Genomic DNA, 14,236 nt, shown 5'->3' with positions numbered 1-14,236 from the left:
AGAGCCTGTGGCTCCCTGACACAAGCAGAAAGGGGACGGTAACTGCCTGCCTTTTTTCACCTGAGGCACCTGTGCGCGGTGTGCTGCTCTTCTGCTAAGGCCTCCAAGGAGTATCTGTCTGAGGGGCCAGCCCGGATGGGAACTGAACTCCCGGAGGAGTGCCTGTCCCTGTGATGCCATTGCAGGGTGCCGACTCCTGGTTGCAGACGCTTTGGAGATGAACCCTGCCTGTAGCTTCTCTGAAGGGAATGCAGCAACTCCAGGGCCCCAGCGAATGCTAATCGGGGCCTGATTGACTTCTTCCCCGGTCAACAAGGAGTCTCCTGCCTGGCACCGTCACGTCTTGTCCTTGCAAACAGGCTGGTGACAGTCCTCGCCCTAGCAGATGATCTGCTGTGCGGCTCCTTTTAGCAAGGGGCTGAGGCACTTGGCCAGAAGTTTGCTGAGAGGCTGCTAATTCTTGGAGTTATGGAAAGGCTGTTGTGAGCCTTGAGCTCATTTCCCTGGAGTCACGTGAGACGTTTCTGTCCCTTCTTGCAGAAGAAACTGGTCATATCGGACAAAGAAGTCACTCTGTCTCCGAGCCGTTTTGGCCATGTCTACCAGTTACCACAGCGAGTATATTTGTTCCTGCAGCCCTTGCCGGCCCGAGCGCAGATGTGCTCAGCTCATGTTTGGTAGCACTCTGTCAAGTTCCTGGTTTGCAGTTCCTTTCAGCCTTGCCTTTGCTTAGTCTGGAGTTACGCGTCCTCTGTTACGGATCGTGGGTTGCATTTTACCACCGTCACTGCCATCAGAGGGAACTGGTTTGCTGGGCAGAGGAATTTAGGCAACCCTCCTAACGTTTCATCTGCTCATTCTCTTTCCGTTGGTAGAGACTGCCCCAAAACATTTAACAGAAATAAGAGCCCAATATTTCTGTTGTTTTGAATATACCATGGAAAGCTTCCCTTAGAGGGTGGCTCAAAGGCCAGAGGCATGCAGGTCCTCTGCCTGTGGTGTTTCCGTGCCTTCTGTGACACTCACGTGAATCAAAGTATCTCCAAAATGCCTTCTTGGGTCAAGATGGTACAGGAGGACTGAGGCAAAAACCCAAACCCTCTGTCTCACGAGGGGCTGCTGAGCCGTTGCTGAGGCCAGCGCTGCTGGGCGGTTCCCTTAATGGCCTAGGACGTGAGGTTGACTCTCTAGAGAGATACCTTGACATGGATCTGGCAAAGCAGCCCTTTTCTCAGAACGGTGCCTTCTTCCGATTTCTAGGTTTGAGACTAGGGCAGTGCCTCGAAGAATGTATCTCACGGACGAAGAGATATGTATAGAATTGGAGCGCGCTTTGAGCAGCATGGGAATAAGAGGTAATGTTAGCGAGCGATTCCTGGCAGAGGTTTGTGCAGTCTTCATTACTGGTGGGCCCAGGCTACAAAAGATGCCCGGGATGGCACAGGCACCCTGAGTGCCTCTATTGACCCCTCCTGGTAAATCTCAAGAGGTGTGTTCTGCCCCTGCACTCCGTGCCCTGGAGTACACCTCTTCCGTTTTAGGAGTGAGTTTGTGCAGGAGGGTAGTAAATGTTTGGGGAAGTCCATTGACACAGTGAATCGGAAACTCTGCCTTGAGTTGTGGGAGACTGGAGGGTTGGCGTATCTCTTGGAATCACCGCGGCGTGATTCGATGAGAAAAAAAAAAAAAAATCACGTAGAGGACGACTGTGCAAAGGTTGCTTAGCTGTGCCGAGACCTCACTTCTCTTTTAAAACTGGGGAGTCTAGCTCCTTGACCTAAATTCCTCAGGAACATCAGAGCTGTAATGTGGTTGGGTTGAACGTGCCGTGATAGCACATCTTTGTCTACCACACACGTATGCAACACCAAGAAATTGTTCCCCCCAAAAGAGACTAAAGTGCCAAGATCTGCCTCCCCTTGAAAGCCGCTGTGCAGAGGAGGGACTAGCTGCAGCAGGAGAGAACTCACACCAAAGAGAATAAGGTGGCTTCAGAAGAGCTTATACTTTAGTAAGCGCCGTTGGGAGTTCCGATCAGCACACCACGCCAACCCCCTTTGTCTTAAGCATGGATCAGATGTTTGTTTCTGCTACGCTCTAACGTGGCTTCTACGTTCTAACATGGGCTTTTTGTTTGTCATTCGGTCGCTCCGAAAATGTTTTCTTTGGAGGGCGGTGGGGTGGATGAACTCTGGCAGAATGCAGGGCTACCTCCTCCTGCCAACGTGCTGCCCCACAGTCAGCGGCAATGGGGAGAGCCTGTGGCTCCCTGACACAAGCAGAAAGGGGACGGTAACTGCCTGCCTTTTTTCACCTGAGGCACCTGTGCGCGGTGTGCTGCTCTTCTGCTAAGGCCTCCAAGGAGTATCTGTCTGAGGGGCCAGCCCCGGATGGGAACTGAACTCCCGGAGGAGTGCCTGTCCCTGTGATGCCATTGCAGGGTGCCGACTCCTGGTTGCAGACGCTTTGGAGATGAACCCTGCCTGTAGCTTCTCTGAAGGGAATGCAGCAACTCCAGGGCCCCAGCGAATGCTAATCGGGGCCTGATTGACTTCTTCCCCGGTCAACAAGGAGTCTCCTGCCTGGCACCGTCACGTCTTGTCCTTGCAAACAGGCTGGTGACAGTCCTCGCCCTAGCAGATGATCTGCTGTGCGGCTCCTTTTAGCAAGGGGCTGAGGCACTTGGCCAGAAGTTTGCTGAGAGGCTGCTAATTCTTGGAGTTATGGAAAGGCTGTTGTGAGCCTTGAGCTCATTTCCCTGGAGTCACGTGAGACGTTTCTGTCCCTTCTTGCAGAAGAAACTGGTCATATCGGACAAAGAAGTCACTCTGTCTCCGAGCCGTTTTGGCCATGTCTACCAGTTACCACAGCGAGTATATTTGTTCCTGCAGCCCTTGCCGGCCCGAGCGCAGATGTGCTCAGCTCATGTTTGGTAGCACTCTGTCAAGTTCCTGGTTTGCAGTTCCTTTCAGCCTTGCCTTTGCTTAGTCTGGAGTTACGCGTCCTCTGTTACGGATCGTGGGTTGCATTTTACCACCGTCACTGCCATCGGAGGGAACTGGTTTGCTGGGCAGAGGAATTTAGGCAACCCTCCTAACGTTTCATCTGCTCATTCTCTTTCCGTTGGTAGAGACTGCCCCAAAACATTTAACAGAAATAAGAGCCCAATATTTCTGTTGTTTTGAATATACCATGGAAAGCTTCCCTTAGAGGGTGGCTCAAAGGCCAGAGGCATGCAGGTCCTCTGCCTGTGGTGTTTCCGTGCCTTCTGTGACACTCACGTGAATCAAAGTATCTCCAAAATGCCTTCTTGGGTCAAGATGGTACAGGAGGACTGAGGCAAAAACCCAAAACCTCTGTCTCACGAGGGGCTGCTGAGCCGTTGCTGAGGCCAGCGCTGCTGGGCGGTTCCCTTAATGGCCTAGGACGTGAGGTTGACTCTCTAGAGAGATACCTTGACATGGATCTGGCAAAGCAGCCCTTTTCTCAGAACGGTGCCTTCTTCCGATTTCTAGGTTTGAGACTAGGGCAGTGCCTCGAAGAACGTATCTCACGGACGAAGAGATATGTACAGAATTGGAGCGCGCTTTGAGCAGCATGGGAATAAGAGGTAATGTTAGCGAGCGATTCCTGGCAGAGGTTTGTGCAGTCTTCATTACTGGTGGGCCCAGGCTACAAAAGATGCCCGGGATGGCACAGGCACCCTGAGTGCCTCTATTGACCCCTCCTGGTAAATCTCAAGAGGTGTGTTCTGCCCCTGCACTCCGTGCCCTGGAGTACACCTCTTCCGTTTTAGGAGTGAGTTTGTGCAGGAGGGTAGTAAATGTTTGGGGAAGTCCATTGACACAGTGAATCGGAAACTCTGCCTTGAGTTGTGGGAGACTGGAGGGTTGGCGTATCTCTTGGAATCACCGCGGCGTGATTCGATGAGAAAAAAAAAAAAAATCACGTAGAGGACGACTGTGCAAAGGTTGCTTAGCTGTGCCGAGACCTCACTTCTCTTTTAAAACTGGGGAGTCTAGCTCCTTGACCTAAATTCCTCAGGAACATCAGAGCTGTAATGTGGTTGGGTTGAACGTGCCGTGATAGCACATCTTTGTCTACCACACACGTATGCAACACCAAGAAATTGTTCCCCCCAAAAGAGACTAAAGTGCCAAGATCTGCCTCCCCTTGAAAGCCGCTGTGCAGAGGAGGGACTAGCTGCAGCAGGAGAGAACTCACACCAAAGAGAATAAGGTGGCTTCAGAAGAGCTTATACTTTAGTAAGCGCCGTTGGGAGTTCCGATCAGCACACCACGCCAACCCCCTTTGTCTTAAGCATGGATCAGATGTCTGTTTCTGCTACGCTCTAACGTGGCTTCTACGTTCTAACATGGGCTTTTTGTTTGTCATTCGGTCGCTCCGAAAATGTTTTCTTTGGAGGGCGGTGGGGTGGATGAACTCTGGCAGAATGCAGGGCTACCTCCTCCTGCCAACGTGCTGCCCCACAGTCAGCGGCAATGGGGAGAGCCTGTGGCTCCCTGACACAAGCAGAAAGGGGACGGTAACTGCCTGCCTTTTTTCACCTGAGGCACCTGTGCGCGGTGTGCTGCTCTTCTGCTAAGGCCTCCAAGGAGTATCTGTCTGAGGGGCCAGCCCCGGATGGGAACTGAACTCCCGGAGGAGTGCCTGTCCCTGTGATGCCATTGCAGGGTGCCGACTCCTGGTTGCAGACGCTTTGGAGATGAACCCTGCCTGTAGCTTCTCTGAAGGGAATGCAGCAACTCCAGGGCCCCAGCGAATGCTAATCGGGGCCTGATTGACTTCTTCCCCGGTCAACAAGGAGTCTCCTGCCTGGCACCGTCACGTCTTGTCCTTGCAAACAGGCTGGTGACAGCCCTCGCCCTAGCAGATGATCTGCTGTGCGGCTCCTTTTAGCAAGGGGCTGAGGCACTTGGCCAGAAGTTTGCTGAGAGGCTGCTAATTCTTGGAGTTATGGAAAGGCTGTTGTGAGCCTTGAGCTCATTTCCCTGGAGTCACGTGAGACGTTTCTGTCCCTTCTTGCAGAAGAAACTGGTCATATCGGACAAAGAAGTCACTCTGTCTCCGAGCCGTTTTGGCCATGTCTACCAGTTACCACAGCGAGTATATTTGTTCCTGCAGCCCTTGCCGGCCCGAGCGCAGATGTGCTCAGCTCATGTTTGGTAGCACTCTGTCAAGTTCCTGGTTTGCAGTTCCTTTCAGCCTTGCCTTTGCTTAGTCTGGAGTTACGCGTCCTCTGTTACGGATCGTGGGTTGCATTTTACCACCGTCACTGCCATCAGAGGGAACTGGTTTGCTGGGCAGAGGAATTTAGGCAACCCTCCTAACGTTTCATCTGCTCATTCTCTTTCCGTTGGTAGAGACTGCCCCAAAACATTTAACAGAAATAAGAGCCCAATATTTCTGTTGTTTTGAATATACCATGGAAAGCTTCCCTTAGAGGGTGGCTCAAAGGCCAGAGGCATGCAGGTCCTCTGCCTGTGGTGTTTCCGTGCCTTCTGTGACACTCACGTGAATCAAAGTATCTCCAAAATGCCTTCTTGGGTCAAGATGGTACAGGAGGACTGAGGCAAAAACCCAAAACCTCTGTCTCACGAGGGGCTGCTGAGCCGTTGCTGAGGCCAGCGCTGCTGGGCGGTTCCCTTAATGGCCTAGGACGTGAGGTTGACTCTCTAGAGAGATACCTTGACATGGATCTGGCAAAGCAGCCCTTTTCTCAGAACGGTGCCTTCTTCCGATTTCTAGGTTTGAGACTAGGGCAGTGCCTCGAAGAACGTATCTCACGGACGAAGAGATATGTACAGAATTGGAGCGCGCTTTGAGCAGCATGGGAATAAGAGGTAATGTTAGCGAGCGATTCCTGGCAGAGGTTTGTGCAGTCTTCATTACTGGTGGGCCCAGGCTACAAAAGATGCCCGGGATGGCACAGGCACCCTGAGTGCCTCTATTGACCCCTCCTGGTAAATCTCAAGAGGTGTGTTCTGCCCCTGCACTCCGTGCCCTGGAGTACACCTCTTCCGTTTTAGGAGTGAGTTTGTGCAGGAGGGTAGTAAATGTTTGGGGAAGTCCATTGACACAGTGAATCGGAAACTCTGCCTTGAGTTGTGGGAGACTGGAGGGTTGGCGTATCTCTTGGAATCACCGCGGCGTGATTCGATGAGAAAAAAAAAAAAAATCACGTAGAGGACGACTGTGCAAAGGTTGCTTAGCTGTGCCGAGACCTCACTTCTCTTTTAAAACTGGGGAGTCTAGCTCCTTGACCTAAATTCCTCAGGAACATCAGAGCTGTAATGTGGTTGGGTTGAACGTGCCGTGATAGCACATCTTTGTCTACCACACACGTATGCAACACCAAGAAATTGTTCCCCCCAAAAGAGACTAAAGTGCCAAGATCTGCCTCCCCTTGAAAGCCGCTGTGCAGAGGAGGGACTAGCTGCAGCAGGAGAGAACTCACACCAAAGAGAATAAGGTGGCTTCAGAAGAGCTTATACTTTAGTAAGCGCCGTTGGGAGTTCCGATCAGCACACCACGCCAACCCCCTTTGTCTTAAGCATGGATCAGATGTTTGTTTCTGCTACGCTCTAACGTGGCTTCTACGTTCTAACATGGGCTTTTTGTTTGTCATTCGGTCGCTCCGAAAATGTTTTCTTTGGAGGGCGGTGGGGTGGATGAACTCTGGCAGAATGCAGGGCTACCTCCTCCTGCCAACGTGCTGCCCCACAGTCAGCGGCAATGGGGAGAGCCTGTGGCTCCCTGACACAAGCAGAAAGGGGACGGTAACTGCCTGCCTTTTTTCACCTGAGGCACCTGTGCGCGGTGTGCTGCTCTTCTGCTAAGGCCTCCAAGGAGTATCTGTCTGAGGGGCCAGCCCCGGATGGGAACTGAACTCCCGGAGGAGTGGCTGTCCCTGTGATGCCATTGCAGGGTGCCGACTCCTGGTTGCAGACGCTTTGGAGATGAACCCTGCCTGTAGCTTCTCTGAAGGGAATGCAGCAACTCCAGGGCCCCAGCGAATGCTAATCGGGGCCTGATTGACTTCTTCCCCGGTCAACAAGGAGTCTCCTGCCTGGCACCGTCACGTCTTGTCCTTGCAAACAGGCTGGTGACAGTCCTCGCCCTAGCAGATGATCTGCTGTGCGGCTCCTTTTAGCAAGGGGCTGAGGCACTTGGCCAGAAGTTTGCTGAGAGGCTGCTAATTCTTGGAGTTATGGAAAGGCTGTTGTGAGCCTTGAGCTCATTTCCCTGGAGTCACGTGAGACGTTTCTGTCCCTTCTTGCAGAAGAAACTGGTCATATCGGACAAAGAAGTCACTCTGTCTCCGAGCCGTTTTGGCCATGTCTACCAGTTACCACAGCGAGTATATTTGTTCCTGCAGCCCTTGCCGGCCCGAGCGCAGATGTGCTCAGCTCATGTTTGGTAGCACTCTGTCAAGTTCCTGGTTTGCAGTTCCTTTCAGCCTTGCCTTTGCTTAGTCTGGAGTTACGCGTCCTCTGTTACTGATCGTGGGTTGCATTTTACCACCGTCACTGCCATCAGAGGGAACTGGTTTGCTGGGCAGAGGAATTTAGGCAACCCTCCTAACGTTTCATCTGCTCATTCTCTTTCCGTTGGTAGAGACTGCCCCAAAACATTTAACAGAAATAAGAGCCCAATATTTCTGTTGTTTTGAATATACCATGGAAAGCTTCCCTTAGAGGGTGGCTCAAAGGCCAGAGGCATGCAGGTCCTCTGCCTGTGGTGTTTCCGTGCCTTCTGTGACACTCACGTGAATCAAAGTATCTCCAAAATGCCTTCTTGGGTCAAGATGGTACAGGAGGACTGAGGCAAAAACCCAAAACCTCTGTCTCACGAGGGGCTGCTGAGCCGTTGCTGAGGCCAGCGCTGCTGGGCGGTTCCCTTAATGGCCTAGGACGTGAGGTTGACTCTCTAGAGAGGTACCTTGACATGGATCTGGCAAAGCAGCCCTTTTCTCAGAACGGTGCCTTCTTCCGATTTCTAGGTTTGAGACTAGGGCAGTGCCTCGAAGAACGTATCTCACGGACGAAGAGATATGTATAGAATTGGAGCGCGCTTTGAGCAGCATGGGAATAAGAGGTAATGTTAGCGAGCGATTCCTGGCAGAGGTTTGTGCAGTCTTCATTACTGGTGGGCCCAGGCTACAAAAGATGCCCGGGATGGCACAGGCACCCTGAGTGCCTCTATTGACCCCTCCTGGTAAATCTCAAGAGGTGTGTTCTGCCCCTGCACTCCGTGCCCTGGAGTACACCTCTTCCGTTTTAGGAGTGAGTTTGTGCAGGAGGGTAGTAAATGTTTGGGGAAGTCCATTGACACAGTGAATCGGAAACTCTGCCTTGAGTTGTGGGAGACTGGAGGGTTGGCGTATCTCTTGGAATCACCGCGGCGTGATTCGATGAGAAAAAAAAAAAAAATCACGTAGAGGACGACTGTGCAAAGGTTGCTTAGCTGTGCCGAGACCTCACTTCTCTTTTAAAACTGGGGAGTCTAGCTCCTTGACCTAAATTCCTCAGGAACATCAGAGCTGTAATGTGGTTGGGTTGAACGTGCCGTGATAGCACATCTTTGTCTACCACACACGTATGCAACACCAAGAAATTGTTCCCCCCAAAAGAGACTAAAGTGCCAAGATCTGTCTCCCCTTGAAAGCCGCTGTGCAGAGGAGGGACTAGCTGCAGCAGGAGAGAACTCACACCAAAGAGAATAAGGTGGCTTCAGAAGAGCTTATACTTTAGTAAGCGCCGTTGGGAGTTCCGATCAGCACACCACGCCAACCCCCTTTGTCTTAAGCATGGATCAGATGTTTGTTTCTGCTACGCTCTAACGTGGCTTCTACGTTCTAACATGGGCTTTTTGTTTGTCATTCGGTCGCTCCGAAAATGTTTTCTTTGGAGGGCGGTGGGGTGGATGAACTCTGGCAGAATGCAGGGCTACCTCCTCCTGCCAACGTGCTGCCCCACAGTCAGCGGCAATGGGGAGAGCCTGTGGCTCCCTGACACAAGCAGAAAGGGGACGGTAAGTGCCTGCCTTTTTTCACCTGAGGCACCTGTGCGCGGTGTGCTGCTCTTCTGCTAAGGCCTCCAAGGAGTATCTGTCTGAGGGGCCAGCCCCGGATGGGAACTGAACTCCCGGAGGAGTGCCTGTCCCTGTGATGCCATTGCAGGGTGCCGACTCCTGGTTGCAGACGCTTTGGAGATGAACCCTGCCTGTAGCTTCTCTGAAGGGAATGCAGCAACTCCAGGGCCCCAGCGAATGCTAATCGGGGCCTGATTGACTTCTTCCCCGGTCAACAAGGAGTCTCCTGCCTGGCACCGTCACGTCTTGTCCTTGCAAACAGGCTGGTGACAGTCCTCGCCCTAGCAGATGATCTGCTGTGCGGCTCCTTTTAGCAAGGGGCTGAGGCACTTGGCCAGAAGTTTGCTGAGAGGCTGCTAATTCTTGGAGTTATGGAAAGGCTGTTGTGAGCCTTGAGCTCATTTCCCTGGAGTCACGTGAGACGTTTCTGTCCCTTCTTGCAGAAGAAACTGGTCATATCGGACAAAGAAGTCACTCTGTCTCCGAGCCGTTTTGGCCATGTCTACCAGTTACCACAGCGAGTATATTTGTTCCTGCAGCCCTTGCCGGCCCGAGCGCAGATGTGCTCAGCTCATGTTTGGTAGCACTCTGTCAAGTTCCTGGTTTGCAGTTCCTTTCAGCCTTGCCTTTGCTTAGTCTGGAGTTACGCGTCCTCTGTTACGGATCGTGGGTTGCATTTTACCACCGTCACTGCCATCGGAGGGAACTGGTTTGCTGGGCAGAGGAATTTAGGCAACCCTCCTAACGTTTCATCTGCTCATTCTCTTTCCGTTGGTAGAGACTGCCCCAAAACATTTAACAGAAATAAGAGCCCAATATTTCTGTTGTTTTGAATATACCATGGAAAGCTTCCCTTAGAGGGTGGCTCAAAGGCCAGAGGCATGCAGGTCCTCTGCCTGTGGTGTTTCCGTGCCTTCTGTGACACTCACGTGAATCAAAGTATCTCCAAAATGCCTTCTTGGGTCAAGATGGTACAGGAGGACTGAGGCAAAAACCCAAAACCTCTGTCTCACGAGGGGCTGCTGAGCCGTTGCTGAGGCCAGCGCTGCTGGGCGGTTCCCTTAATGGCCTAGGACGTGAGGTTGACTCTCTAGAGCGATACCTTGACATGGATCTGGCAAAGCAGCCCTTTTCTCAGAACGGTGCCTTCTTCCGATTTCTAGGTTTGAGACTAGGGCAGTGCCTCGAAGAATGTATCTCACGGACGAAGAGATATGTACAGAATTGGAGCGCGCTTTGAGCAGCATGGGAATAAGAGGTAATGTTAGCGAGCGATTCCTGGCAGAGGTTTGTGCAGTCTTCATTACTGGTGGGCCCAGGCTACAAAAGATGCCCGGGATGGCACAGGCACCCTGAGTGCCTCTATTGACCCCTCCTGGTAAATCTCAAGAGGTGTGTTCTGCCCCTGCACTCCGTGCCCTGGAGTACACCTCTTCCGTTTTAGGAGTGAGTTTGTGCAGGAGGGTAGTAAATGTTTGGGGAAGTCCATTGACACAGTGAATCGGAAACTCTGCCTTGAGTTGTGGGAGACTGGAGGGTTGGCGTATCTCTTGGAATCACCGCGGCGTGATTCGATGAGAAAAAAAAAAAAAATCACGTAGAGGACGACTGTGCAAAGGTTGCTTAGCTGTGCCGAGACCTCACTTCTCTTTTAAAACTGGGGAGTCTAGCTCCTTGACCTAAATTCCTCAGGAACATCAGAGCTGTAATGTGGTTGGGTTGAACGTGCCGTGATAGCACATCTTTGTCTACCACACACGTATGCAACACCAAGAAATTGTTCCCCCCAAAAGAGACTAAAGTGCCAAGATCTGCCTCCCCTTGAAAGCCGCTGTGCAGAGGAGGGACTAGCTGCAGCAGGAGAGAACTCACACCAAAGAGAATAAGGTGGCTTCAGAAGAGCTTATACTTTAGTAAGCGCCGTTGGGAGTTCCGATCAGCACACCACGCCAACCCCCTTTGTCTTAAGCATGGATCAGATGTTTGTTTCTGCTACGCTCTAACGTGGCTTCTACGTTCTAACATGGGCTTTTTGTTTGTCATTCGGTCGCTCCGAAAATGTTTTCTTTGGAGGGCGGTGGGGTGGATGAACTCTGGCAGAATGCAGGGCTACCTCCTCCTGCCAACGTGCTGCCCCACAGTCAGCGGCAATGGGGAGAGCCTGTGGCTCCCTGACACAAGCAGAAAGGGGACGGTAAGTGCCTGCCTTTTTTCACCTGAGGCACCTGTGCGCGGTGTGCTGCTCTTCTGCTAAGGCCTCCAAGGAGTATCTGTCTGAGGGGCCAGCCCCGGATGGGAACTGAACTCCCGGAGGAGTGCCTGTCCCTGTGATGCCATTGCAGGGTGCCGACTCCTGGTTGCAGACGCTTTGGAGATGAACCCTGCCTGTAGCTTCTCTGAAGGGAATGCAGCAACTCCAGGGCCCCAGCGAATGCTAATCGGGGCCTGATTGACTTCTTCCCCGGTCAACAAGGAGTCTCCTGCCTGGCACCGTCACGTCTTGTCCTTGCAAACAGGCTGGTGACAGTCCTCGCCCTAGCAGATGATCTGCTGTGCGGCTCCTTTTAGCAAGGGGCTGAGGCACTTGGCCAGAAGTTTGCTGAGAGGCTGCTAATTCTTGGAGTTATGGAAAGGCTGTTGTGAGCCTTGAGCTCATTTCCCTGGAGTCACGTGAGACGTTTCTGTCCCTTCTTGCAGAAGAAACTGGTCATATCGGACAAAGAAGTCACTCTGTCTCCGAGCCGTTTTGGCCATGTCTACCAGTTACCACAGCGAGTATATTTGTTCCTGCAGCCCTTGCCGGCCCGAGCGCAGATGTGCTCAGCTCATGTTTGGTAGCACTCTGTCAAGTTCCTGGTTTGCAGTTCCTTTCAGCCTTGCCTTTGCTTAGTCTGGAGTTACGCGTCCTCTGTTACGGATCGTGGGTTGCATTTTACCACCGTCACTGCCATCGGAGGGAACTGGTTTGCTGGGCAGAGGAATTTAGGCAACCCTCCTAACGTTTCATCTGCTCATTCTCTTTCCGTTGGTAGAGACTGCCCCAAAACATTTAACAGAAATAAGAGCCCAATATTTCTGTTGTTTTGAATATACCATGGAAAGCTTCCCTTAGAGGGTGGCTCAAAGGCCAGAGGCATGCAGGTCCTCTGCCTGTGGTGTTTCCGTGCCTTCTGTGACACTCACGTGAATCAAAGTATCTCCAAAATGCCTTCTTGGGTCAAGATGGTACAGGAGGACTGAGGCAAAAACCCAAAACCTCTGTCTCACGAGGGGCTGCTGAGCCGTTGCTGAGGCCAGCGCTGCTGGGCGGTTCCCTTAATGGCCTAGGACGTGAGGTTGACTCTCTAGAGAGATACCTTGACATGGATCTGGCAAAGCAGCCCTTTTCTCAGAACGGTGCCTTCTTCCGATTTCTAGGTTTGAGACTAGGGCAGTGCCTCGAAGAATGTATCTCACGGACGAAGAGATATGTACAGAATTGGAGCGCGCTTTGAGCAGCATGGGAATAAGAGGTAATGTTAGCGAGCGATTCCTGGCAGAGGTTTGTGCAGTCTTCATTACTGGTGGGCCCAGGCTACAAAAGATGCCCGGGATGGCACAGGCACCCTGAGTGCCTCTATTGACCCCTCCTGGTAAATCTCAAGAGGTGTGTTCTGCCCCTGCACTCCGTGCCCTGGAGTACACCTCTTCCGTTTTAGGAGTGAGTTTGTGCAGGAGGGTAGTAAATGTTTGGGGAAGTCCATTGACACAGTGAATCGGAAACTCTGCCTTGAGTTGTGGGAGACTGGAGGGTTGGCGTATCTCTTGGAATCACCGCGGCGTGATTCGATGAGAAAAAAAAAAAAAATCACGTAGAGGACGACTGTGCAAAGGTTGCTTAGCTGTGCCGAGACCTCACTTCTCTTTTAAAACTGGGGAGTCTAGCTCCTTGACCTAAATTCCTCAGGAACATCAGAGCTGTAATGTGGTTGGGTTGAACGTGCCGTGATAGCACATCTTTGTCTACCACACACGTATGCAACACCAAGAAATTGTTCCCCCAAAAGAGACTAAAGTGCCAAGATCTGTCTCCCCTTGAAAGCCGCTGTGCAGAGGAGGGACTAGCTGCAGCAGGAGAGAACTCACACCAAAGAGAATAAGGTGGCTTCAGAAGAGCTTATACTTTAGTAAGCGCCGTTGGGAGTTCCGATCAGCACACCACGCCAACCCCCTTTGTCTTAAGCATGGATCAGATGTTTGTTTCTGCTACGCTCTAACGTGGCTTCTACGTTCTAACATGGGCTTTTTGTTTGTCATTCGGTCGCTCCGAAAATGTTTTCTTTGGAGGGCGGTGGGGTGGATGAACTCTGGCAGAATGCAGGGCTACCTCCTCCTGCCAACGTGCTGCCCCACAGTCAGCGGCAATGGGGAGAGCCTGTGGCTCCCTGACACAAGCAGAAAGGGGACGGTAAGTGCCTGCCTTTTTTCACCTGAGGCACCTGTGCGCGGTGTGCTGCTCTTCTGCTAAGGCCTCCAAGGAGTATCTGTCTGAGGGGCCAGCCCCGGATGGGAACTGAACTCCCGGAGGAGTGCCTGTCCCTGTGATGCCATTGCAGGGTGCCGACTCCTGGTTGCAGACGCTTTGGAGATGAACCCTGCCTGTAGCTTCTCTGAAGGGAATGCAGCAACTCCAGGGCCCCAGCGAATGCTAATCGGGGCCTGATTGACTTCTTCCCCGGTCAACAAGGAGTCTCCTGCCTGGCACCGTCACGTCTTGTCCTTGCAAACAGGCTGGTGACAGTCCTCGCCCTAGCAGATGATCTGCTGTGCGGCTCCTTTTAGCAAGGGGCTGAGGCACTTGGCCAGAAGTTTGCTGAGAGGCTGCTAATTCTTGGAGTTATGGAAAGGCTGTTGTGAGCCTTGAGCTCATTTCCCTGGAGTCACGTGAGACGTTTCTGTCCCTTCTTGCAGAAGAAACTGGTCATATCGGACAAAGAAGTCACTCTGTCTCCGAGCCGTTTTGGCCATGTCTACCAGTTACCACAGCGAGTATATTTGTTCCTGCAGCCCTTGCCGGCCCGAGCGCAGATGTGCTCAGCTCATGTTTGGTAGCACTCTGTCAAGTTCCTGGTTTGCAGTTCCT

Source organism: Grus americana, chromosome 29, assembly GCF_028858705.1.
Source record: "Grus americana isolate bGruAme1 chromosome 29, bGruAme1.mat, whole genome shotgun sequence".
In the NCBI taxonomy this organism is placed as follows: Eukaryota; Metazoa; Chordata; class Aves; order Gruiformes; family Gruidae; genus Grus; species Grus americana.
This window is presented reverse-complemented; position numbering follows the sequence as displayed.